Genomic DNA, 17037 nt, shown 5'->3' on the forward strand with positions numbered 1-17037 from the left:
CACTTACTAAACATGTAACTGTTTAAAAAAATTTTTTTTTAGCTGGGCGGTGATTGTTTAAAAAAAAAAAAAATCCGAAATCAGGAGGCAGAGACAGGCGATCTCTGTGAGTTCGAGGCCAGCCTGGTCTATAACTTGAGTTCCAGGACAGGCTCCAAAGCTACAGAGAAATGCTGTCTCGAAAAAAAAGAAAAAAAAAATTAAGAGTCTCAAATAGCTAAGGGTGGCCTTGAACTCCTGATCCTCTTGCCTCAGCCTCCCAAGTGCAGGGATTACATCTGACTTAGTTGTTTAATTTTCTTTTCTTTTTCTCTCTTTCTTTCTTTCTTTTTTTTTTTTTTCCAGAGCTGAGGACCGAACCCAGGGCCTTGCGCTTGCTAGGCAAGCACTCTACTACTGAGCTAAATCCCCAACACCCTTTTTTTGGTTTTTCGAGACAGGATTTCTTTCTCTGTGTAGTTTTGGTGCCTGTCCTGGAGCTCGCTCTGTAGACCAGGCTGGCCTTGAACCCACAGAGATCCACCTGGCTCTGCCTCCCAAGTGCTGGGATTAAAGGCTTGCAACGCCACCACCTGGCCTAATTGTTTAATTTTTTAACACTGGAACTAGGGGCTATAAACTTCAAAGGCCACTTCTAGTTAAGCCCCACCCCTAACGTTTTCCAGCCTCCCAAAACAGTGCCACCAGATAGAGAACAAGTCATGGCTGCCTCTTTCACAATATTAATTTCCAAAGATGACTGATAAATCTAGGTTCTAAGTCTAACCAGTTTTCCTCGGAGTAGAGGAAGTAGATGAGGTATACAGGTTCTAGTTATTTACCTCTACTGACTACAAGATGAACACCACATGCCCCTAATCTCAGCACCAAGGCAGCAAAGGCAGGAGGATTACAAATTCCAGTTAGATGAGGACTCCACAGTAGGACCCTACCATCAAGAAAAGGAGGAAAGAAAATACGAAGAAAGTGGGAGGGAGGAGAGGGCAGTTAGGCAATGTTTGAAGGCAAGTTTGCTTTCTGGATATGAATTTCTTTTCTAAACATCACAAAAATCATGTGGGATTTAGCTGGTCTCCTATTCCAGGACTAGTGCTAGCAAGTTAATGACTGGTAATACTGGTACGGCTTCTGGGAAAGCGACAAGGGTCAAGCAAGAGAATGGCACGATTTCATCTTTACTCACGAAAGGCTATACAGTAACTAGACTGCAGGGAAAGAGATGCCTGCCTGCCATGGGCAGAGCCTTTCATGTCTTTTAAGAATGTTGGTGTAGGGAGACGGGGACTGGGCCTGCCTTAGCTGAGTCTGCCAGGCTGGGCTGACTCCCCAGGGGAGATCTTGCCTTGGAGGAGGTGGGAGGTGGGGTGGGTTGGGGGGAAGGAATGGGGGTGGGAGGAGGGAGGACGAGGGAATAATCCATGGCTGATATGTGAAATTAAGTTAATTATAAAATAATATAAAAAAAAGAATGTTCTTTTAAGAATGCTACACAGAGAAACCTTGTTTCAAAACAAAGCAAAGCAAAACAAAACAAAAGCTGTCTCTAGGGGCTGAAGAGATGGCTCAGTGGTTAAAAACACTGGCTGCTCGTCCAGAGGACCTGGGTTCAATTCCCAGCACCCACATAGCAGCTCACAATTGTCTATTAACTCCAGTTCCAGGGGACTGATACCCTCACACACACAAACATACAGGCAAAACACCAAAATCATTAAAAAAAAAAACCACAAACACATGCACACACATACACACATACAAGCATACTACACATATACATGAGGAGAAAACACAAGTTTAGTAACAACTAAACCCAACAACTCCATTCCTTCTAACACGCCTTAAGACCTCTCCTGAGTTTTCAGCTTGTCAATCAGTTTTAGAATTTCTCTGATTTTCAAGACTCCAAGAACCCCAAACTCCTTTATCCTTTAAACTGCAACCTTAACAGTTCTCAGAAAGTTACATTTTGTCAGTAGGAGTTGCAATTGGACACATAATATTACGCTCTGGCATGAATATTCTAAAAATGCATTGCTTCTAGTTATATAAGAAAAATACATTTCATTTCACACATTTTCTAACATTCTATGTGTCTATTTATCTGATCTACATGTCAGCCAGGGCTCCGGTATTTGAACAGCATTAACCATCTACTATATGATCAAAACTAAGTTTTTCAAAAGTATGTACTCTAACTGCTGAAAGAACTGAGAAACCTACATCCGGGTTTATTAATTTTTATTCTCCAAATGCATTACTACGTCAACGATCTACAAACAAAACCCATCACTCTGACTGACGTACTGTCACTTCAGCTTACAGAGTGAGAGCACTGAAGGGGTCTTCACTTTGTGTACCTCTCAACAAAGCTGACCTCTGTACGAGGCAGGGCTGGCAAGCATAAGATTTGGGGGCGTACACTTTGGGACCGGCTACAGAAGTCCAATTTAGCAGCTCTGACACTAACCATGAAACCTTAGATAAGGCCTGCTAGATCTCAGTTACTTCATGTGCATGACATGAGTAACAGTTCCTTTGAAGGACTACAGAAGCAATTTAGAGCTCATACTGCTCTTTCAGAGGACCTGAGTTCAATTTCCAGCTCCCATGAGATGGCTCACAGCTGCTTGTAAACCAATTCCAAGGGGTCCGACGCCCTCTTCTGGTCTCCTCAGGCAATGGTACCCACATGCACATACCCATACACATACACATTCATTACAAAATTTAAGTTAAAAATAAAATCTTTGAACTAAGACTTTAGCCTTAGAAGTAAGGTCCAAAGAGTAAGAAATTACTATGACAGATTAGATAAGCTGGGCCTGCAGATCTGCTTATCTTTGTCACATGGCTTTGATTCTAAAACTCCACACAAGACCTTTCTACACAAATCTTCAAGAAAGGATGTTTTCAAACTTCTGGACAATTTAACATCATTACATGCCAATCACAATGTTTTTATTCAGCATATATACAAAACTCACCACAGTCACAAATATTCCCAGGAGATCCAAATATGAGCTCACTGTACTAATAGCTAACATTTATGGAATGCTTTTTATGGATCGTGCAGTGTTCCAAGTACCTTTATACACTATTTTCATTTTTCCATTATGCCTGTAACACAAGAGCCATTTTCAATCATCATCACCATTCTACAGAGAAAACTAAAGACACAGCAGATAACCTGCTCGAGGTTATATACCTAAGTCACCAACTGGAATTCAAGTTCAGGCAGGTTTATCTTCAAAGTCAGAGCTCTCAATACATTGCCTGTGTCTCCAGACAATACTAAAGATTGTAAAAGCTGAGTGATGTAAAAATGTATGCTATACATGCCAGTCACGAGGGGCCGGAACTGAAAAGGCAGATAGTGAGAGGACGCTGAGAAGAAGGCGAGTTTCCTTCTGCATCCCTTCCAGCTCTCATTCTCCCAGTTCTCACTACTCATGTGTGCGGATCCCACGGAAGTGCACTGACTGAAGTGCAATAGTGAGTACCTGACTCACAGCAAATGCTCAAGGTAAGTGGTAATAACTGGCTAGGTGTGGTGCCTCAAGCCTGGATTCATAGCACGAAACCTTCAGCAAACTGAGGCAGAGACTGCTGTGAATTTGAGGCCACCTATGTGTAGCAAAATGACATTCAAAAAAACCTAAACAAGGCTGGAGAGATGGCTCAGAGGTTAAGAGCACTGCTTGCTCTTCCAAAGGTCCTGAGTTCAATTCCCAGCAACCACATGGTGGCTCACAACCATCTGTAATGAGATCTGGCGCCCTCTTCTGGCCTGCAGGGATATGTGCAGACAGAACACTGTATACATAATAAATAAATAAATCTTAAAAAAAAAACCTAAACAAATAAGAGATAAAAACTGATGAAAAGCACAAAGTTGACTGTCTGCTGACCTCACCTCACTAATGGCTTGGATGGGACAGAAATGCTGCAATCTACCCTTCCTTTCCACTCTAAGATTTCAAAACATGAAGAGGGACAATGGATGGGATCCACACCACTGCAAACCCTAACGTGACCACATACATCTGAGCAAACCGCTTTGTTTCCTCAGTCCTCTGCTCTTGGCTCTGAGGTCTGGAGTGGGATAAAGAAAAGGGAGAATGCAGCAGCTTCGTCACATACTGACTAAATGCCAGGAACAAAAATGGCGTCTCTGAAAGTTACCTTGATTATTTAAAGATTTTAGCCAAACAATTATGTAAAACAATTGAGAGGGAACCCTACTGGACCATTATTTTAGCTTCAGTAAACCATCGGTGCACACAGTCACAGCTCTTGGGAGATAGTGGCAGGAAAAACAAGAGTTAAAATAGTCATTCTCAACTACAAATGATGTTCAAGGCCAGTCTGGGCTACATGAAACCCTGTCTCAAAAACCAGAAACAATGAGAGGGTGAGCATGATCAAAATGCTTTATATACATGCATAAAAGTGTCATAGTTAAAGCCATTCCTGTGTATAACTTATATTTATTACTTCTCTCTCTCTCTCTCTCTCTCTCTATCTATCTATCTATCTATCTATCTATCTATCTATCTATCTATCTGCATGAGGTTTTTGTGTACTACATGTGTGCAAGTGCCCTGAGAGGACAAAGGCTGTCAGATCCCCTGGAACTGGAATTACAGGCAGTTAGCTGCTGCTTGGTATGGGTGCTGGGAACAGAACCCAAGTCCTGGGAGCAGTACACTGTCTTAACTGCTAAGCATCTCTCCAGCCTTGTGTATAATTAAAATATGCTAATAAAAATACTTCAGAAACAAAATACAAATTAGGCCCCCCAGCTGCAGGAATTCCAGCTGCAGGAACCCTGAGTCATGAGGCTGTGGAAGTGCTTGGTTTACAGTGACCCAGCATAAGGATCCTTAGTTCATGTGACAGTCAGAGTTTAGGCCTGGTGGGTGCTTTTCACAGACGCCATTTTTGTTCCTGGCATTTAGTCAGGGGCTGTAGAGATGACTCAACAGTTAAGAGTGTGCATTGGACCGGGCGGTGGTGGCACACGCCTTTAATCCCAGCACTTGGGAGGCAGAGCCAGGCGGATCTCTGTGAGTTTGAGGCCAGCCTGGTCTACAGAGTGAGTTCCAGGAAAGGCGCAAAGCTACACAGGAAACCCTGTCTCGAAAAACCAAAAAAAAAAAAAAAAAAAATAGAGTGTGCATTGGTTCAGTTCCCATCACCCAAATCCAACAGCTCACAACCGCCTGTAAGTCCAGCTCCAGCAGGAATCTAATGCCTCTAGCCTCTGAGGGCACCTGCAATATTGTGCATATACCCACACGAAGACACACAACTCACATAATTAAAAATAAATCTTCCGGCTGGGCAGTGGTGGTGGTGCATGCCTTTAATCCCAGCACTGGGAGGCAGAGCCAGGTGGATCTCTGTGAGTTCAAGACCAGCCTGGTCTACAGAGTGAGATCCAGGACAGGCACCAAAACTACACAGAGAAACCCTGGCTTGGGAAAAAAAAAACAAAAAACAAAACAAACAAACGAACGAACGAACGAAAATAATGTATGAACCATTTAGAATGGACTACTGCCTGACTAAGTGCCATGCAGTTTTGTTTGTGTAAGACAAGGTCTTGCTGTGGAGCCCAGGCTCAGCTGGAACTCACAATCCCCATCCCGGCTGTGGCCGGAGTCCTGTGACTGCAGGTACCAGGCACCACACCGACCTGAATTCACCTTTTCTTTCCTCCTCCTCCTCCTCCTCCTTTACTTTTTATTTTGTTTTGTTTGCTATTTTACTACAGACTTTTGTAGTTCAGTTGTAAAAGAAATCACCAAATGAAAACTACTTACAAAGAATGAAATCTTTCTATTAAGCTGTGTTAGAGACTCAAGCAATAAACTCCAAATGGTTTACAAGCAGTAGGAAATCACACATCTAGTTTTAAAAAGCATATGCCATTTTCACAGGTAAAAGACATGTTCTTAGGTCTAAAAATTAACTCTTCATTTTCTGGGAGTTTAGTTTCTATTTTTAGTTTGGGTTGATTTTTTTGAAATAGAATCTCACTCAAACTCACCAAAATTCCTACTTCCTCCCAAGTACCAGGCTTACAAATGTGCACAATGTCCCTCTTAAATTAGTTTAATTCTAATTATATTAAGTATTGAACCCAGAAATTTATAAACAAGATGAGATTCAGAGTTTAATATAATTGCTGGTCCTATACAAGATCACCTGATTCATGTAAGCAATCTAAATATGTAATATTATAATGGACACGGTAGGCATCCAATTTATATTTATTGGAAGACCTGTACTACAAAGATTACTGCTCACTATTTTACTGGAAGAAAAAAAAAATCAAGCTGGTACAAATATTACCAAACTAATAAGTTAAAGTGCATCTACCACAATCTGTAGTAGGATCTTTAAGATATTAAACACTATCTGTACTGGACTGATCTGTTAACTTATTTAAAATAAACCATTAGGATACACATGGTGGCACAGGCCCATAATCCCAGCATTTGAGACACGGAGGTTAAGAGGTCAAGAGGTCAAGATCATCCTCATCTACATAGGGAGTTGGAGGCCAGTCTGGAATATGTGAGCTCCATCTCAAAAAAAAAGTCAGACCTTTTTTTTTATGTTTTTAAGTCTTTTTTTTTTTTTCCAGAGCTGTGGACCGAACCCAGGGCCTTGCGCTTGCTAGACAAGCACTCTACCACTGAGCTAAATCCCCAACCCAAAAAAATCAGACTTAAACTATGATTTCTTGTGATTTAAAATGATTTTGTATAATCAAAAAAAAATTAAAAACAAATATTATGAGGCCCATGCTTTAAATTCTGGTTATATTGGGGGGTGTTGCTTTTTCAAGAAAGGGTTTCTCTGTGTAGCCCTGGCTGTCCTAGAACTAGCTCTGTAGAACAAGATGGCCTAGAACTCAGAGCTGCCTGCCTCTGTCCCCCAAGTGCTGGGATTAAAGGTACGTGCCTTCACCACCCAGCTTAAATGTCTAATTTTTAAATGTACTGTAAATAAAATACTTCTACATTCTACTAGCTACCTTTGACTTGGGTTGATGGCTCTAAGAGGGTGTGTTCCATCATGTGCCATGTTCCCTAATGTAAAGCAGTTAATGTGTCTTAGAGCTAAGACACGTACTCAGAACAGGAACGTGCACTTACATTTTAAGTTAATCAGAATATAAAGTCCAGGGCTGGAGAGATGGCTCAGCAGTTAAAATCACTGGCTGTTCTTACAGAGGTCATAAGTTCAATTCCCAGCAACCACATGGTGGCTCCCAACCATCTGAAATGAGAACTGGTGTCCTCTCCTGGCATGCAAGCAGAACATTGTATACATAATAAATCTTTTTAAAAAGAAAAAAAACAAATATATATATATACATATATATATGTATATATATATGTGTATATATATATGTGTATATATATATATATATATATATATATATATATATATATATATATATATAGTCCAACTCTTTTTCTTAGTACTTTACTGTAAGTACAACTCAACCTTTTGTTATAAACCATTTAGGAGACTTTATGGAAAAATAACCCAGTCCTTATACTGTATATTTCTATTTGAACTAGTCTTCCTCCATTTATTTTTTAATAATCTATTTATTCTTACTTTATGCGCACTGGTGTTTTGCCCACATGCATGTCTATGTGAGGGTGTCAGATCTTGGAGTTACAAGACAGTTGTGAGCTGCCATGTAGGACCTGGGAATTGAACCTGGGTCCTCTAGAAGAGCGTGTCAGTGCTCTTAACCGATGAGCCATCTCTCCAGTCCTTCCATTTAAATGATACACAAACTACAGTAACATGTAGTCACCTGTAATACACAAAAATCTTTTAGACAAGTAACTACTAGAAAGTAAGCTTCATGAGAGCCTTTTATTTGTGGGGAAAGAGGATGAAGTCATGAAGTAGCACAGGCGATCACAAATCCAAGGATAATAGGAAGGACAGGCTGGAGACAGATTTTGCTTCTCAAATATTTAAAATTGCATCATCCTTTAAATATCATAGTATACAAGGGAAAAAAATTAAAGCATTTGTGACAAAGTACAGTAACAAGTTAACAAAAACAACAACCAAAAATAATCAAGTCCAAACCAGAAAACATGTAGATATAAAACATGCAGAAATGCTTTCTAAATTGAGCTCTAGGGCTTAAAAACTAAAACCAACCTCAGGTAGAACTTGCTATGGAAAACCAACAATGAAGCTGGGCGGTGGTGGTGGTGGTGGTGGTGGTGGCGGCGGCGGCGGCGGCGGCGGCGGCGGCGGCGGCGGCGGCGGCGGCGGCAGCCCACGCCTCTGATCCCAGGGCCCGGGAGGCAGAGGGAGAGGAGTCTCTGAGTTGGAGGCCAGCCTGGGCTACAGCTCAAGTTCCAGGACAGCCAGCGCTACACAGAGCAACTGTCTCAATTTAAAAAAAAAAAAAAAAAAAGGAAAAGAAACCCGACAGTGATTCCTCTTCAGAGCTTTTAAACCATACTGTCTCGAGTGACTAGAGAGTTGGCCGCTGTGGTGGTGTGAATGAAAACGGCCCCCACAGGCTCACATGTTTAAATGCTTGGTCCGTGGGAGATGTCTTGCTGGAATAGGTGTGGCCTCGTTGGAGGAGGTATGTCACTGGGGGTGGGCTTTGAGGTTTCTAAAGGCAAGGACCAGGCTCAGTCTCAAGGTCTGCTCGTTCTCTCCTGTCTGCTTCCTGCCATGATGATCATGGATTAGCCCTCTATAAAACTGTAAGCAAGTCCCCAACGTAATGCTTGCTTTTGTAAGAGTGGACTTGGTCATGGTGTCTCTTCACAGCAACAGAACAGTTAACTAAGGCAGCAGCTAAGTAAGAAAGGCAGGTTCTTCAGTACCTCCAAAGTCTATTAGTGTCCTGTCCCAAGTCCAGGGGCATGACCATGGCTGCTCCAGTGAGAGCAGAGACTCTCATTTCACTTAGGGGCTTCTATGTAGAATTTAGATCACAACATGACAGTGTCACTTTAAAAAACTAACTTCTACTTCTGCATCAACAGTTTGTTTCTCTAGTCCCTTTTTTTGTTTGTTTGTTTTGTTTTTCGAGACAGGGTTTCTCTGTGTAGCTTTGCGCCTTTCCTGGAACTCACTCTGTAGCCCAGGCTGGCCTCGAACTCACAGAGATCTGCCTGCCTCTGCCTCCCCAGTGCTGGGATTAAAGGCGAGCACCACCACCGCCCGGCGGGATTGATTTTTAATCTTCTAGTCCCTTTTCAAAGGCAAATCCACATTACAGAATTAGTTTTGTTTTTTATTTTGGAGACACAGCTGGCTTGGAACACACAGACATCTACCTGCCTTTGCCTCCCAAGTGCTGAGATTAAATTAAAAAGGCATGTGCCACCATGCCTGGTCATGGCATAGATTTCTGATCCTAAATAGTTTCATTCCAATATCCTAAATCCATCAATACGGCCCACCAAATACTATATTGTGCTCACTAGTCTACAGCTTTCAAAGAAATAAAACTTATCATTCTGAATGTAAGTGCAGGACTTCTTTAAAAAAAAAAAATATCTTGGTAGGCTGGAGAGATGATTCAGTGGTTAAGGACACTGGCTGCTCTTTCAGAGGACCAAGGCTTGAGTCACAGCACCCATGTGGCAGCTCACAACCATCTGTAACTACAGTTCCAGGGAATCTGACTCCCTCTCCTGGCCTCTTCTGGCCTCCTCTGGCACCAGGCACTGATACACAGTCAAACTTAAAAAAAAAAAAAAAAAAGACTTTGGAAAAATCATCATTAATTCTTAAAGCTGGGTATCAATGAAGGGAGTACATTTGAACTCTCAATTCCCTTTGGCCATAGACTACAAAAATCTCACTAGCTTTGGACTGAAAATATGTTTAGGAAACAGTCAAGCATGATGGCACAGGCCTGTAATCCCCGAGTTTAGAGGGTGAAGGCAGGAGGGTCAGGAGTTCAGGGCCATTCTCAGCTACATAGCAAGTTTCAGGCCAGCCTGGGGTCAACACACACCACAAAAAAAGAGAGGAAGGAGGGAAAGAAGTAAAGGAGGGGAGGAAAGAAATATAAAGTTCAAAAATGAGAAAAGTTGAAAGCAGTACACCAATTATAAATATAAAAAGGAAGTATTCTTCAAACGTAGAGGCAAAGGAACCACTGGAGTCAGCCACGGTCACTGGGGTTGTTTTCAAGGAGGGCAATGAGGGGTCAGGCCCAACAGAGGCTCCCTTCCCAGTGCTGGTGCAGGAGGGCAGATAAACTTTCATGGGGGCACCCCTCACCACTTCAATCCTGACAACCAACCTGGAGGGTCTTTCTCTGGGGCACCTAGGACTAACACGGCCAAGCTCCCAAGTTCTTTGCTAAAAATGGGTGAAGAGAGCAGCCAATTATGGACTAAGCCAGTCTATGGTACACTCTCACACGTGTGTATGAGGGAGGACAGCCGAGAGAAACCAATAGTAAACGCTGTATTTGTTCTGTTCATATTTAATTTTTTTTTTTTTTTTTTTTTTTGGTTTTCCGAGACAGGGTTTCTCTGTGTAGCTTTGCGCCTTTCCTGGAACTCACTTGGTAGCCCAGGCTGGCCTCGAACTCACAGAGATCCGCCCGGCTCTGCCTCCCGAGTACTGGGATTAAAGGCGTGCGCCACCACCGCCCGGCTCATATTTAATTATTAATTCTGATCACACACAAAAGAAAATGATAGTTGCAATGAAATGCCACAAACACCAAAAAAAAACAGATGGGGGGGTGATTACCAAACCTGTACCCCTAGATCACAAAATCTAAGAACCAGGACACTAACCATTATTAAGTCTAATCCTTTCACATTATAGATGATGAAAAACCTCCAGAGAATGTAAGATGTCTTTAATCTCAAAATAAGAAAATGATGGTTTCTAAACTACGGTGGCAACACTAAAAACAAGTTAAAAGGATAAGAATATTCTAAGAAGTAATGTCTGGCTCATAAGGAAAATTATTTTGAGTTACAGTAGTGAATTCTAGCAGAAAACAGTAACGAAACGTTTTAAAAAGTAAGTTTATAAATCTCCCAACAAACTCGGTCCTCTGTCATAACAACTGTCCTCTAACTTAAAAGCCATGCAGAGTGCGGAGCATCCGCATTTCTGCCTCAGCTGTGCACATCCATTCTCGTGGGACAGAGGACACAAAACGGACAGGACGTACTCAAGACCTGTCAATTAACAAGATCACACAAGCCCGACAGCGAGCCCGCCACCTGTTCGCTGCTCTTCTGAGAGCCCGGAAAACTAAGAGCAGAGCGGAGAACTGGGAACGCCTTTGTTGTTCTCAAACTGGGGAAGCGATCAAGGGTTCAGTGCAACCTCGCGCCTCAAGGCAAAACTCGCCCCAGGCAGGAGAAGTCGGCCCTGATCGCGGCTTTCAAGAAGCCCTCGTCTCGCTCCGCAAAGGCAGGCGAAACACTCTTGTCATCCACTAGTCCCTGGAGGGGGGAAGGGTCACAGGTGAGGAGAGCTGGGGGACGGAGCTGAACCCCAACGCTCCGGGTGGAAGAACAGCGGGTTCTTAACGCACGGGTCCGGAAGAGGTGCTCAGAGAAGAGGCGGCGGAGGTGGGGCTGAGGCGCTGAGGGGAGAAGGGGCAAGGCCAGCGTGAGGGAAAAGGCTCGAGGGGCGACCGGCAGGGACAAGGGACCGGAGACGGGACCCCCACCCAGGAGGACCGGGGCAGACCTCTTTGGCCGCCGCCCGGCAGGCTGCACCCGAGCCGCCGCGCTCACACCCTGGCAGCGGCGGGAGACTCACCCGAAGGCTGCAGATGCCCCACAGCACAACATGGGACCGCTACGGACCCACTCTGGAACCAACAGAGTGGCGGAAACCGCGGTGTTAGCGTGCCCCGGATGTGCATCCCTAGGAACCGGAAGTAGGCTTACGGGGGGGGGGGGTCGCTTCACAATCAACACCTCGTTCCGCCCGAACCCTGAGTACGCGTCCCGCCTCTTGGGGCGGGGAAAGGCCTGGGCCCCGCCCACTTCGCCGGCGGAGATGGTTGATTGATTGCCCGGGTCCTACGCCTTGTTGTCTCCTGAGTGCTTCCCAGGATGCTGGTGCTGCTCAGCTGCCGCAGCTTTGGTGAAAAGTACTTGCCCTTCCCCCACCAAGACAAAGTCTCATTACGTGGCTCAGGCTGGTCTCGAACTCGCGATCTTCTTCCTTAACCCGAGGATTGGTATTACAGGCTTGTGCCTCCACGCCCAGCCGTAGCTTTTTGTTTTGGTTTGGTTTGTTTGTTTTTGTTTTTTCGAGACAGGGTTTCTCTGTGAATTTTTGGTGCCTGTCCTGGATTCGCTCTGTAGACCAGGCTGGCCTTGAACTCACAGAGATCCACCTGGCTCTGCCTCCCGAGTGCTGGTATTAAAGGTGTGTGTTACCACCGCCCCGGCCTCAGGAACAATTTTTAATGCTTCATTAATTTTAAAATACAACTCAAGTGAGGGCAAGGAATGGGATTGAAAACAGGTTTTGTGGAGTCTTCAGTGTATTCAGTCTGAGACCCTCAAGAAAAAAAGACCCAAAATTACAAATACAATATTAATAACAAAGATTATTTTTTAAGCTATCTTTTAAATACAAATAAAAAGAAAAGACCTTGGGGCTGTAGAGATGGCTCAGAAGTTAAGAGTACTGGCTGCTCTTCCAGAGGTCCTGAGTTCAGTTCCCAGCAACCACATGGTGGCTCACAGCCATCTATAATGAGATCTGGTGCCCTCTTCTGGCATGCAGGCATACATGCAGGCAGAACACTGTATACATAATAAATAAATAAATATTTTGAAAAAAAAGAAAAGACCTTTATTAACTGCTTCTATTTCAACAATTTTCTAAGCAACTACTTTGGTAAGATTCTTAACCCTTCTTTCTCACACACCACATCTAATTAGCTCAGTCAGTAGACACTGTCTTCCAAGTCTTCGCAGAATCTGACTGTTTACCACCTGTGTTGGTATAAGCACATCAGTCTGTGATTCTGAGTGTCCTATTTCTGCGCTCCCCCCTATCCCAGAAGTAAGAGTTTCCTGTTAAAGCCTTAATCAGATCACATGCTTTTCCAATAACTGTCTATCGCAGAGTGAAAACCTTTTTATATTGCCTACAGGACCCATAAGACCTAACTCTGTCAAGTAGACCTCTAATCTCTTCTTGGACTGCCTCTCCTCATCCATCCACTTAAGATGCCCTGGCCCTAAGTGGTGGTAGTGCATCCTTATTTTTCGGTTTTGCTCTTTTGGGGGGCCCACCACCCAGCTCCCAGATAAATCACACACGGAGGCTTATTCTTAATTATGAGTGCCCAGCCTTATCTAGCCAGCTTTCCTTAACTTAACTCATCCCATCTGCCTTTTGACTCTGAGCTTTTCCTGTTCTCTAACTTCTGTAAATCTTATTCTTACTCTGTGGCTTGCCTGTAGCTGGGTACCTGGCCCCTGGAATCTTCCTCCTTCTCTGGCTCCTTCTTTTCTCCTTTCTCCCAGAGTTTTCCTTCTATTTATCCTCTCTGCCTGCCAGCTCCACCTATCCTTTCTCCTGCCTTGCTATTGGCTGTTCAGGTTTTTATTAGACCATCAGGTGTTTTAGACAGGCACAGTAACACAGCTTCACAGAGTTAAACAAATGCAACATAAATAAGAGTAACACACCTTAAAACAATGTTCTGCAAAAGTGTATACCTTTAACCACAGCTTTGGGAGGCAGAGGCAGGTGGATCTCTGTGAGTTTGAGGCCAGCCTGGTCTACAGAGTGAGTTCCAGGACAGCCAGGGTTACACAGAGAAAACATCTTGGAAAAAAAACTAAAAACAAACCAAAACAAACAAACAAACAAAAACTACACTGATGTTCTCCCAGCCTGCAGGTAGGCTGAGGCACTGTCTGCTTTCCACACTCCCTCTGCCTGGAATGCTTTTCCCTCGTACGCCTGTGTCACTCACCTTATCTCCTTTACATCTCCTTCAAATGTGCCTGCTCACTGAGACCGTCTCTGACACTGTACTTTACATGGTGTGGTGGTTTGAATAGGTATAGCCCCTATAGATTCCTGTGTTTGAATGCTTAGCCCATAGAGAGTGGCACTATTAGGAAGTGTGGCCTTATTGATGGAAGTGTGTCCCTGTGGGGACCGGCTTTAAGGTCTCATATATGCTCAAGCTTCACCCAATGCAGCACACAGTCTCCTTCTGTTCCCTGCAGATCAACACGTAGAACTCTCACTTCCTTCTCCAGCACCATGTCTACCTGCACGATGCCATGCTCCTTGCCATGCTGATAATGAACTAAACCTTGGAAACTGTAAGCCAGCTCCAATTAAATGTTTTCTTTTATAAGAGTTGCCATGGTCATGGTGTCTCTTCACAGTGATAAAAATCCTGAGACAAATGGGAACACTATTATCTTCCTTGTACTTTCTTACCCCTAATAATTTATCTCATGACATTTGTCCAACAAGTGGCTTGTGGATTTGGCTTACTGTCTCCCTCCCCACCAGGATATAAGCTCCATGAGGGCTTGGATTTTGGTTTGGAGGGGCGTATTTTTTTCAAGATGGCCCAGGCTAACCTCCAACTAGATTTGTGGTCAAGAATGGACTTTGACTTGTGATTCTCCTGCCTCCTTCTCCAAGATACTAGAATCACAGGTGTGCACCATCATGTCCAACTTGAATGTTAATTTTTTGTGGGTGTATTTTAGCACTAGAACACAATATGTCACATAATAAACACCCAATAAATGTATGTTGAATCAAAGGATAAATTAATTGCTTGTTGTATTTTGCTTTTACAGATAATGAAACCATGTAAGTTTAACCACTGCTCCACCAGAGGAAGCCCACAAACAACGAGATATCCTCAGATATTATTCCCAGAGTACATACTGTACATACACATCAGTCCTGTGCCTTATTTGTGAGTAAAAAACAATGTTCTATACACAGATAAATAGACAAATGTAAAAAAATTAAAACAAACACACCAGTGACTTTGCAGTATATATACATACACATACAAATACACACACACACACACACACACACACACACACACACACACACACACACACACGTTTCACTGTGTAGCCCTGGCTGTCCTGGAACTCTATGTAGACTAGACTGGCCTCAAACTCACAGAGATCTGCCTGACTCTGTCTCTGTAATGCTAGGATTAAAGACATTTCGCCAACACACCCAGCCTTTGGCATCTTTTGAGAATAAAAAACTTTCTTCTTACTGTCAGCTACAAGGTCCTAGTTGGCCAGGCCTTCCCAGCTCTCAGATTGCGTGCCTAGCCTCCACTCATGTACTGACCTCTAGCCAGAGTGGTCCTTCGTATTTATTTGTTCATTTTGAGGTTGTGGTGGCACAAGCCTGAAATTCGAGGACTGGGGAGACAGAGACAGGAGGACTGTTCCAAGTTGGAGGCCAGCCCTGTCTCAATGCTGAAACCTTGTCTCAAAAACAAAACAAAACAAAATAATGAAACAAAACTATAGGCCTTGACTTTGAATCTTACAAGTGCACACAGAAAATCAAAAAAAGGAAAAAAGAAAGAAAAGAAAAAAAAATCACAATTGAGTTCACTCTATAGATGAGGTCATTGTGTCAGGGAAAAGTTAAACAACTTGCTTGAGGTCACATGACTAGCAAGAAACAAACAAAGCTGGGCATAGTGAAGCATACCTGTATTCCCAGCACTCAGGAGGCTGGGGCAGCAGGATGGTGAGTTCAAAGACAACCTGGCTACACAGCCAGGCCCTACTTCAGAAAACCAAAGAACACCAGTCACCTCTGGAGCCTCTGCCATTCAGGCTGCCCAAAGTGTAACTTTCCCTCTTTCCTTCTTTTTCTTTCTTTCAGATACTTGCCAAAGCCTGGGCATGTTTTCCCCGGTGTTCTGAGCTTCCTCACTTTTCCCCAAAGCACCGTCCCAGCTCCAACTTCCGCCATTGCAGATCTCTGCATCTAACTCAAAAGGCATCTCACTCTCTCTCTGTCTCTCTGTCTCTCTCTCCTTCCCTCTCTCTCCTCCTGGCAGCTGCCAAGACTTACAGCTGGCCTGCCCTATTGTTTTTCTCTTGAGCTCTAGAAAGTTATTCTTGAACTTAGTAATAATAATAATAATAATAATAATAATAATAATAATAATAATGGAACAAAACAAAGCATCAGAGAAGGACCTAAACTAGGTCAGGATGACTTCAGAGCCCAGGAACTTAACTACTGGAGCATGCTTCTCTCTTGCTTCAGGAAAAGCAACAGGTAGCCATGGATGAAGGTTTCTCAGGGATGTCATACCTCTTTCCTCTTTGTCCTCCCTGTCCTCCTCCTCTCCCTCCTTCTCCCCGACCCCCACCCGGCTCTGTTTTTTTGAGACAGGGTTTGCTATCTCTCTCTCTCTGCTCTAGAACTCCTCTCCACCTTTGCTTCCCAGTGTGGGGATTCCAGGCATTCACTGAGTATGGTTTTCCCCTTCCTTAGTAAAGTATTACAAAGGACAAACCTAAATAAATATACCAAAAACGCTGTTATGATTTCTTTAAGCTCAGTAGCAAACAATCACACATCTATATAATTTCCTATTCTTTTTCTGTAGATTTGGACTCTTTCACTCAAAACTTAACACAAAAGAAAGGCTATTGCTATACTATTATAGACAGATATTACTGAACAAAAGAGAAGGTGCAAATCAAAACACAAAACTAATTACCCTAAAATAAGACTGACTCTAAGGTCTTGAATTGAATTATTTCCAGTTTAGTTTTTTTTTATTTTTTGTTTTATTTTACTTTATTTTAAAGATTTATTTATTATGTGCTATGGGCCGCATGTAGTAAATATTCCATTATTATTATTATTATTATTATTATTAAGTTCAAGAATAACTTTCGGGGTTGGGGAATTAGCTCAGTGGTAGAGCGCTTGCCTAGCAAGCGCAAGGTCCTGGGTTCAGTCCTCAGCTCTGGGGTGGGGGGAAAATAA

At 43.2% G+C, this 17037-nt stretch overlaps 1 protein-coding gene across 2 annotated transcripts in view; it reads right to left on the reverse strand.

Annotated features, from left to right (window-relative positions):
- Eya3 (EYA transcriptional coactivator and phosphatase 3) overlaps positions 1-11942 on the reverse strand; it is a 91795-nt gene extending 79853 nt beyond the window's left edge. For both annotated transcript variants that reach the window (XM_052715617.1, XM_052715616.1), the window contains exon 1: positions 11812-11942. The gene's annotated coding sequence lies outside the window, so the exon portion shown is untranslated. The remainder of the gene's footprint in view (positions 1-11811) is intronic.
- Between the last annotated feature and the right edge of the window lie 5095 nt (positions 11943-17037).

Source organism: Peromyscus californicus, unplaced genomic scaffold (genome assembly GCF_007827085.1).
Source record: "Peromyscus californicus insignis strain IS unplaced genomic scaffold, ASM782708v3 Scaffold_5__1_contigs__length_169319896, whole genome shotgun sequence".
NCBI lineage: Eukaryota > Metazoa > Chordata > Mammalia > Rodentia > Cricetidae > Peromyscus > Peromyscus californicus.